This window comes from Pteropus medius, unplaced genomic scaffold, assembly GCF_902729225.1.
Source record: "Pteropus medius unplaced genomic scaffold, Ma_sr-lr_union100, whole genome shotgun sequence".
Lineage (NCBI taxonomy): Eukaryota > Metazoa > Chordata > Mammalia > Chiroptera > Pteropodidae > Pteropus > Pteropus medius.
In genome coordinates, this window is record NW_024350325.1 from 7,355,732 (window position 1) to 7,364,151 (window position 8,420).

At 37.1% G+C, this 8,420-nt stretch overlaps 1 protein-coding gene across 5 annotated transcripts in view; it reads left to right on the forward strand.

Annotated features, from left to right (window-relative positions):
* CYSLTR2 (cysteinyl leukotriene receptor 2) overlaps positions 1-8,420 on the forward strand; it is a 38,744-nt gene that overhangs the window by 14,666 nt on the left and 15,658 nt on the right. The gene's annotated exons all lie outside the window — the stretch shown is intronic.

Genomic DNA, 8,420 nt, shown 5'->3' on the forward strand with positions numbered 1-8,420 from the left:
TGTTCTATTGTGTGTTTATCACCAAAGGTCAGTTTCCTTCAGCTACCATATATTTGATCCCCTTTACCCACTTCACCATCCTCCATCCCCTTATATTTGACCCCCTTCTCCTCAACACCCTACTCTCTGGTAACCATTAGTCCATTGTCCATGTCCATGAGTCTCTGTTTGTTTGACCTGTTCATTTATTGCTTTTAGATTTATATCTCACAAATAAGTGATACCATGTGATTTTCAACTTTTTCTGTCTGGCTTATTTCGCTTAGTGTGATTATTTCAATGTCCATCCATGTTGTTCCAAATGGCAGTATTTCATTTCTTCTTATGACTGAGTAATATTCCATTGTATGTATGTACCACAGCTTCTTTAGCCAATTATCTATCGTAGGACACTTCGGTTGCTTCCATGCCCTGGCCACTGTAAATAATACTGCTATGAACATTGGTGTGCAAATATCTTTTTGAATATGGGTTTTCAAGTCTTTGGGATAAATACTCAGTAGTGGGATTGCTGGATCATATGGTAGATCAATTCTTAGTTTTTTGAGGAATCTCTATACTGTTTTCCATAGTGGCTGTACCAATTTGCAGTTTCACCAGCACTGTAGGAGGGTTCCTATTTCTCTGCATCCTCTCTAACATTTGTTATTACTTGTCCTGTTGATTATAGCTATTCTAACTGGTGTGAGATGGTATCTCATTGCGGTTTTGATTTGCATTTCCCTAATAGCTAGCGATGTTGAGCATCTTTTCACATATTTGTTGGCCATTAGTATGTCCTCTAGAAAGAAGTGTCTGTTCAGGCCCTCTGCCCATTTTTTGATTGGATCATTTATTTTTTTGTTGTTATTCAGTTGTATGAGTTTTTTGTATATTTTGGACGTTAGGCCCTTATCAGAGGTGTTGCTTGCCAATATATTTTCCCATTCGAATGGTTGTCTCTTTACCTTGTTAACGGTTTCTTTTGCTGAGCAGAAGCTTTTTAGTTTGATGTAGTCCCATTCATTTATTTTTGCTTTTCCTTCTCTTGTCTTTGAGGTCAAATTCATAAAATCTTCTTTAAGTCCAAGGTCCTTGAGTTTCATTTCTATGTTTTCTTCTATGCATTTGATTGTTTCAGGTCCTTAATCCATTCTGAGTTAATTTTGGTGTGTGGTGATAGACAATAATCTAGTTTCATTCTTTTGCAGGTAGCCTTCCAGTTTTCCCAGCATCATTTCTTGATGAGGCTTTCCTTTCTCCACTGTTATGGTTTTGGCTTTTTTGTTGAAAATTATTTGCCCATATAAATATGGGTTTACTTCTGAACTCTCGATTCTGTTCCAGTGGTCCGTGTGTCTGTTCTGCTGCCAATACCATGCTGTTTTGATTACTGTTGCTTTGTAGTATAATTTGAAGTCGAGTAGAGTGATGCCTTCCAGCCTCATTCTTTTTTCTCAGGATGACTTTGGCAATTCGGGGTCTTTTGTGTTTCCATAAAAATATGATGATTTTGTGTTCTATTTCTTTAAAAACGCCGACGGGATTTTGATGGGGATTGCATTAAATCTGTATAATGCTTTAGGTAATATGGTCATTTTAACTATGTTGATTCTTCTAATCCAAGAACACAGAATATCTTTCCATTTCTTTGTATTTTCTTCAATTTCTTTTAATAGGGTATTGTAGTTTTTATTATATGGATCCTTCACATGTTTCGTTAGATTTATTCGTAGGTATTTTATTCTTTTTGTTGCAATTGCAAAAGGAATTGTGCTTTCCACTTCTTTTTCTGACACTTCATTATTAGAGTATAGGAATGCTATGGATTTTTGAATGTTGATTTTGTATCCAGAAACTACTGTATTTGCTTATTGTTTCTAGTAGTGTTCTTGTGGAGTCTTTATGGTTTTCTATATAGAGAATCATGTCATCCACAAATAGTGACAGTTTGACTTTTTCGTTTCCTATTTGGATGCCTTTTATATCTTTCTCTTGTCTGATTGCACTTGCTAGGACCTCCAATGTTATTTGGAATAACAATGACGACGGTGGACAGCCTTGCCTTGTTCCTGATCTTGGAGGGAAGGTTTTTAGTTTTTCACCATTAAGTAGAATGTTGGCTGAGGGCATGTCATATATGGCCTTTATTATGTTAAGTTACTTTCCTTCTATACCAATTTTGTTAAGTATTTTAATCATAAATAGGTGCTATATCTTATCAAAGGCTTTTTCTGCATCTATTGATATGATCACATGATTCTTATTTTTAATTTGTTTATGTGGTGTATCACATTAATCGATTTGCATATATTGAATCATTCGTGTGTCTCTGGGATGAAGCCCACTTGATCGTGGTGTATAATCTTTTTAATGTATTGCTGTATTCGGTTCACTAGCATCTTATTTAGGATTTTTGCAACTGTGTTCATGAGAGAGATTGGTCTGCAGTTTTCCTTTTTATGTGATATTTTTACCAGGTTTTGGTATCAGAGTAATATTGGCTTCATAAAATGAGTTGGGAAGTATTGCCTCCTCTTCAAATTTTTGGAAGAGTTTGAGGAGAATATGTATTAAATCTTCTTTGAATGTTTGGTAGAATTCACTGATGAAGCCATCTGGTCCGGGACTTTTAATTTTTGGTAGGTTTTTGATGATTGTTTCAATTTCCATACTGCTGATTGGTCTATTTAGATTTTCCAGTACTTCTTGATTCAGTCTAGGAAGATTGTATTTTTTTAAGTACTGATCCATTTCTTCTAGGTTATTAAATTTGGTGTTATATATTTTTTCATAGTATTCTTGTATAATCCTTTGTAATTCCCCTTTCATTCCTGATTTTATTTATTTATGTTTTTTTTCTTTTTTCTTTCGTGAATCTAGCCAGGACTTTATTAATTTTATTAACCTTCTCAAAGAATCAGCTCTTTGTTGCATTTCTTTTTTTGTTTGTTTGTTTGTTTGTTTGTTTGTTTGTTTTCAATTTCATTTATTTCTGCTCTAATTTTGATGGTTTCTTTCCTTCTAACTTTAGGCTTCATTTCTTCTTCTTTTTCTAGTTTTTTAAGATGAAGTGTTAGATTGTTTATTTGGGCTCATTCTTATTTTTAGAGATAGGCCTGTAATGATATGAACTTTTCCTCTTATGACCACTTTTGCCATGTCCCAAAAGTTTTGATATGTTGTATTATCATTATCATTCATTTTTATGTACCTCTTGATCTCTCTTTTTATTTCTTCTCTGACCCAGTCATTCTTCAGTAGCATGTTGTTTAATCTCTACGTATCTATGGTTCTTTCCGCTTTCTCTTTGCACTTAATCTCTAGTTTTAAAGCATTCTGATCAGAGAATATGGTTGGTAAGATTTCAACTCTCTTATATTTGTTGAGACTAACTTGTGTCCCAGTGTGTGGTCAATCCTTGAGAATGTTCCATGTGCACTAGAGAAGAATGTATAAGCAGCTGTTTGGGGATGGAAAGCTCTGTGAATGTCAGTTATACCCAGTTGGTCTAATGCATCATTTAAGGATGTTATTTCTCTATTGATTTTCTGTTTGGATGATCCATCTATATCCGACAGTGGGATATTTAGGTCCCCTACTACGATAGTGTTTTGCTCTGTTTCTCCCTTTAATTCTGTTAGTAATAGCTTTATGTATTTTGAGGCTCCCTTTTTGGGAGCATAGATATTAATAGATATTAAGTGTTATGTCTTCTTGGTGCATGATTCCCTTTATCATTATGAAGTGTCTCTCGTATCTATCTTTACCTTGTTTATTGTGAAGTCTATTTTACCCGATATTAGTACCATCACTCCCATTTTTCTCTGAATGCCATTTGCTTGAAATACCATTTTCCACCCTTTCACTTTGAGTCTATATTTGTCTTTGGAGCTGAGATGTGTCTTCTGGAGGCAGCATATAGTTGGGTTTTGTTTTTTGATCCATTCTGCAACTCTGTGCCTTTTTATTGGTGAGTTCGGTCCATTTACATTTAAGGTGATTATTGAAATATGAAGTTTCTTATAGCCATTTTATCTTTTGCTTTCTGGTAACTCGATGTTTCCATTTCCTTCTTGTCCTTGTGTTTCTGTTTTCTTTATTTTGGTTGGCTTTTGTGGGTTTTCCCTGTGGTTCTTCTTGTTTTATGTTATATACTTTGGTTCTGAATCTTTGGCATGTGGTTACCATTAGTATATATAAAGTATAGTTATATATATACGGTCGTCCCTTTTCTCCTGAGTGTGCCTTATCTCCATTCCCCTTTGCGAATTTGGATCTTTGAGTCCTCCCCTTTTATGTTATTGTTATCTCAATTTGTCCCTATGTATGCTGAATGTTCATTTTTATCTTGCTATAGCAAATCTCTTCATATTTTAAGCGTATAATGCCCTGTTCCTAGTAAGAGTTTCACTCCTCTGCTTTTGTCAGTGTGCTAGTCACCTTAGTTCTAATTATGGTTTTTTTTTGGTTTTTTTTTTTGGTCATTTTGTTTTAGGTGAGCTGACCCCTTTCAGTATTTCCTGTAGTGCAGGCCTCGTAGTGGTGAATTCTCTCAATTTTTGTATGTCTGGAAAGGTCTTTATTTCTCTTTCATATCTAAAAGAGAGCTTAGCTGGATACATTATTCTAGGTTGGTAGTTCCTTTCACTTAATAGTTTAAATATTTAGTTCTATTCCTTTCTGGCTTAAGGTCTGTGCTGAGAAATCCAATGATAATCTAATGGGTTTTCCTTTATATGTTACTGTTTTCTTCTCCCTGGCTGCCCTGAGAATTCTATCTTTGTCGTTGATGTTAGATAACTTTAATACGATGAGTCTTGGTGAAGGCCTTTCTGGGTTGAGATAATTGGGTGTTCAGACTATTTGTCTGAAAATGCTTTCTCGTCCTTGCTCCTTTTCCTTGGCTTCGGTAATTCTCATTATTCTTATGTTTCCTCTCCTGATGATATCAGCTAGGTCTTCTATTTCTCTTTCATTATTTGTCATCTTCGGTTTCTCTCTTTTTTCTTCTGATTTATTTCTAGATTTCTGTCTTCGATATCACTGATCCTTTCCTCCTGGTCAACTCTATTTTCCAAGCTTGCTATTTTATTTTTCAGCACTTGCAGTTTGTTTTTTTATCTCCAGAAGATCTATTTGGTTCTTTCTGAGGGTTTCAATCTCCTTGTTCGGCTCATCTAGGTGTTTTTTAATTCTAGAAATTGTTGACATGAGTTGTTTCGGAACTGACTGAGTTTTTTCAGAAGTACCATCCTGAATTCTCTGTCATTTAAGCTGCATATTTCTATGTCTGTAAGCTTATTTTCTGGAGATTTTTCTCTTTCTTTCTGAGATGCCTTGTCACCTTGGTTGTTCATGGTGTTTAATGGACTATTTCTCCACCTGGGCATTAATGGATGTGTATTCTGCTGTTTTTCCAGAAAGAAGATTTATTATATAAAGTTCTCTCTTTAGCCTGTTACAAAGAAGGTGCTTTTCTTTTGTTTTCCTGTAGGTGGCATCTAAGCCTCTTGGATCTCTGCTTTATATAAAGCCTAAATAATGCCTTTTTATTTTCTTGTGGATGTTTAATCACGCTCGCTACCCTCAGTTTCAGTCCCGGTCTGTATTAGCGACAGTCCCGGCAGTGTTTGCTCAGATTTCCCTGGAGCTCTGCAGTGTTCAGTCTCAGAGGGTATGGGGGAGGGGCCCTCTGAGTTGGAAGTTGGGTGCTCCAGCTCAGCCTTGGTTTTGCAGCCAGGTCGGTAAAAATCAACTGTTGTTTCTTTGCCATCCTTTCCTGCTTCTCTGGGCCCTGCCACCAGCTGCGTGGAACTGACAGCACTTCCAGGCAGGGCTGTTTAGGGAAGTCGCTACACCTTCTCTGCTCCCCTTCCTCCTCCAGGGAGCTCTAGAGGATGTGAGAGGCAGCTTCAGTCTATGCAGCATTTGCTCAGATTCCCTTCGGGCTCCTCCATGTTTGGTCTTGGAGGGCATGGTGGGAGGGTCCCTCTGGGTTGGGAGTTGGAGGCTGTGTCTCAGCCTAGGTTTGCAACCGAGGCCAGCAAACATCAACTGTTGTTTTTCTGTCATCCCACTTCTCTGCCTTCTGTCCTGATGACTGGGCACCACCACCAGCCGTGGGGAACTCACAGTTTTTCCAGGCTGGGCTGTTCAAGGGACTTGCTGCTCCTTCTCCCCTTGCTCTCCTCCTATAGGAAGCACTGGCTGCAAGAGGCAGCTTCTTTATTTCTCCCAGTTCACCGCCTGACACCTGGGGTTCTGACCTGTGGTAGCTCTTATGTGCAGATCCCACGCTCTGACGTGCTGGTGCAGTTTGGGTGTTTTTTTGTTGTTTTAGATGTTCAGCTTATTGTTGTTTCAAAGGGAGAGATCTGAGGATGTCTTTCACTCCGCCATGTTTCCCAGAGTTCCTTCCATAAATTTACATTTAAACCTAGGATTTTTTCATAGAGAAAGTTGGACACTCATTAAAGTGAGAATCACAGCCTTTATTCAGTAATATACTATTGCAATAGAGAAAAGAATCCGATATGAATTGAACTCAACTTCGATTTTTATAGCGGTAACTGGATATTTTCAATAGAGAACGAGGAAACAGAGGGGGTTGAACAGATGCTCAGTTGAGTCAGAGAAGCAAAAAATTCCCCCCACGAAAAAAAATTGGAAGAGATGATTGGTTTATGTGAAGTGCATCTGGATTTGCTAAATGATGCTTATAGAGGTTAATCTCCTACCTTCTCACAGAGGCTTGGAGACAGGGGCCCTATCTTTAGATGTTGGCTGGAACAAACAGTAAATTCTTTTGACAGCCTTGAGTTTTCTCAAGCTATATATAAAGGGGGAGGGGATTTAGAGTCATCCTAGATGTGGCCTTGAGCTGTTAAAAACTATCTTAATGTTTTATTCACATCTTTATAAAACAAGGTGGAATGGTAGCTAAGAGGAAGGCTCAGATGAGCCTGACTAGAGTTTGATCAGGGGAGAACTTTTGTCTGCTTCCAGAGAAAAAGTTGTATAATTGATGACTTTTGCCAAGGTCGGAGATGAGTTTTGAGTGATCCTTTCCAGTCACATTATATCAACTCTGGTCATTGTTGCTTGCACAGTCTGCATCCTGGAAGTCAGTTATCCTTTCTGAGAGTTCTGCCAATTAGCCTGTGCTTGCCTTTTTCAGAGGTTTCTGTCTATTCTTTTTAGGGAAATAGGAGTCACTGGAGGGGTGATAGTTCAAACCTCTGAAATTCTCTAACAATTATCCTGAACGCACAGGCTAATTAGTGTGTGACATGTGGGTATAAGCCTGGTGTCCACATAAGAAGTATCTTAGTGAGGTAAGGACTGTGTTGGAATTGAGAATTTACAGATCATTTATTACAACAAGAATGAGACTTTTCCTTCATTTGAGCCTTTATAGGGATTGGGGAAGTCACTTGAGGTGGATAGATTTCTTCAGTGGAGTCAAACATGTCCTGCAAAGCAGGCTAGAATTTCTCTGAAGAAAATAAAGTAACTATTTTTATCCAAGATGGGCCTGATCTTTGTCCCCACTCCAAAGAGTTAGGTTTTGCTGATAAGGTGGTGAGGACCTCAGCAGAAGCATTTTGTTGATGTGGGATCACCGTACAATTTTTTTTTAACACCTACAGCACCTGGTATTCCTAGGTTCACCATACAATATTTAAAGGCTAAAGTTTGGGATTAATTATACAAGGGAAACTTAACTATCAGAAGGGATATGTAGAAGAAAATTTACATTTTGAAGTGTTTATTATTATTATTAAATTTTGTCAGCACTCAGTTAAATTCAGAACAGTGGCTACGGTCTGAGAAAACACACCAGATAATTTCTCTTTTATTAAGTGACATCTCAAGTGTCTTTAACTCATCATCTATTTCATAGGGCTTCTTGTAGTATCAGGAAAACTCTATTTCTAAAGCATTTTAAATTCATGAATAAATCCAAAAATGATATACCATGTGTCAGTGTAAATATTTGTTCTTTTATCTTTTTTGACAGTTTGCAAGTCTGTGTAAAGGCAATTAATTTAGCCAACTGAACTTATTTTATTTCAGGGTAAATTCAAGTCAGTGATTAGCATAGCCTGCTTGACAATTTTTATTTTTTCTTTTTAAGCGTGATCAATTAACAAACAAAATTAAATCAGGGATAACCAAGGGAGAATCTAGAAAGTCCATACAAGGTATGAATACCTCCCTAACCAATCATGGGCATCTTTTTCTACAGAGGAGGAGAGAGTGGGCTTCGTGTGTTACAGCAACGAATGGTGACATTAGAAGGGAAACCAACAACATTGCATAGGAGGTTAGGTGATTAGCTAAAAATGTCCTAAGTTATTTCTAACAATAAAGAGCATATATACAGCAGAGAAATTATTAATTTAGTGGAAACCTTAGAACTAAGTTAATTAAGTTGA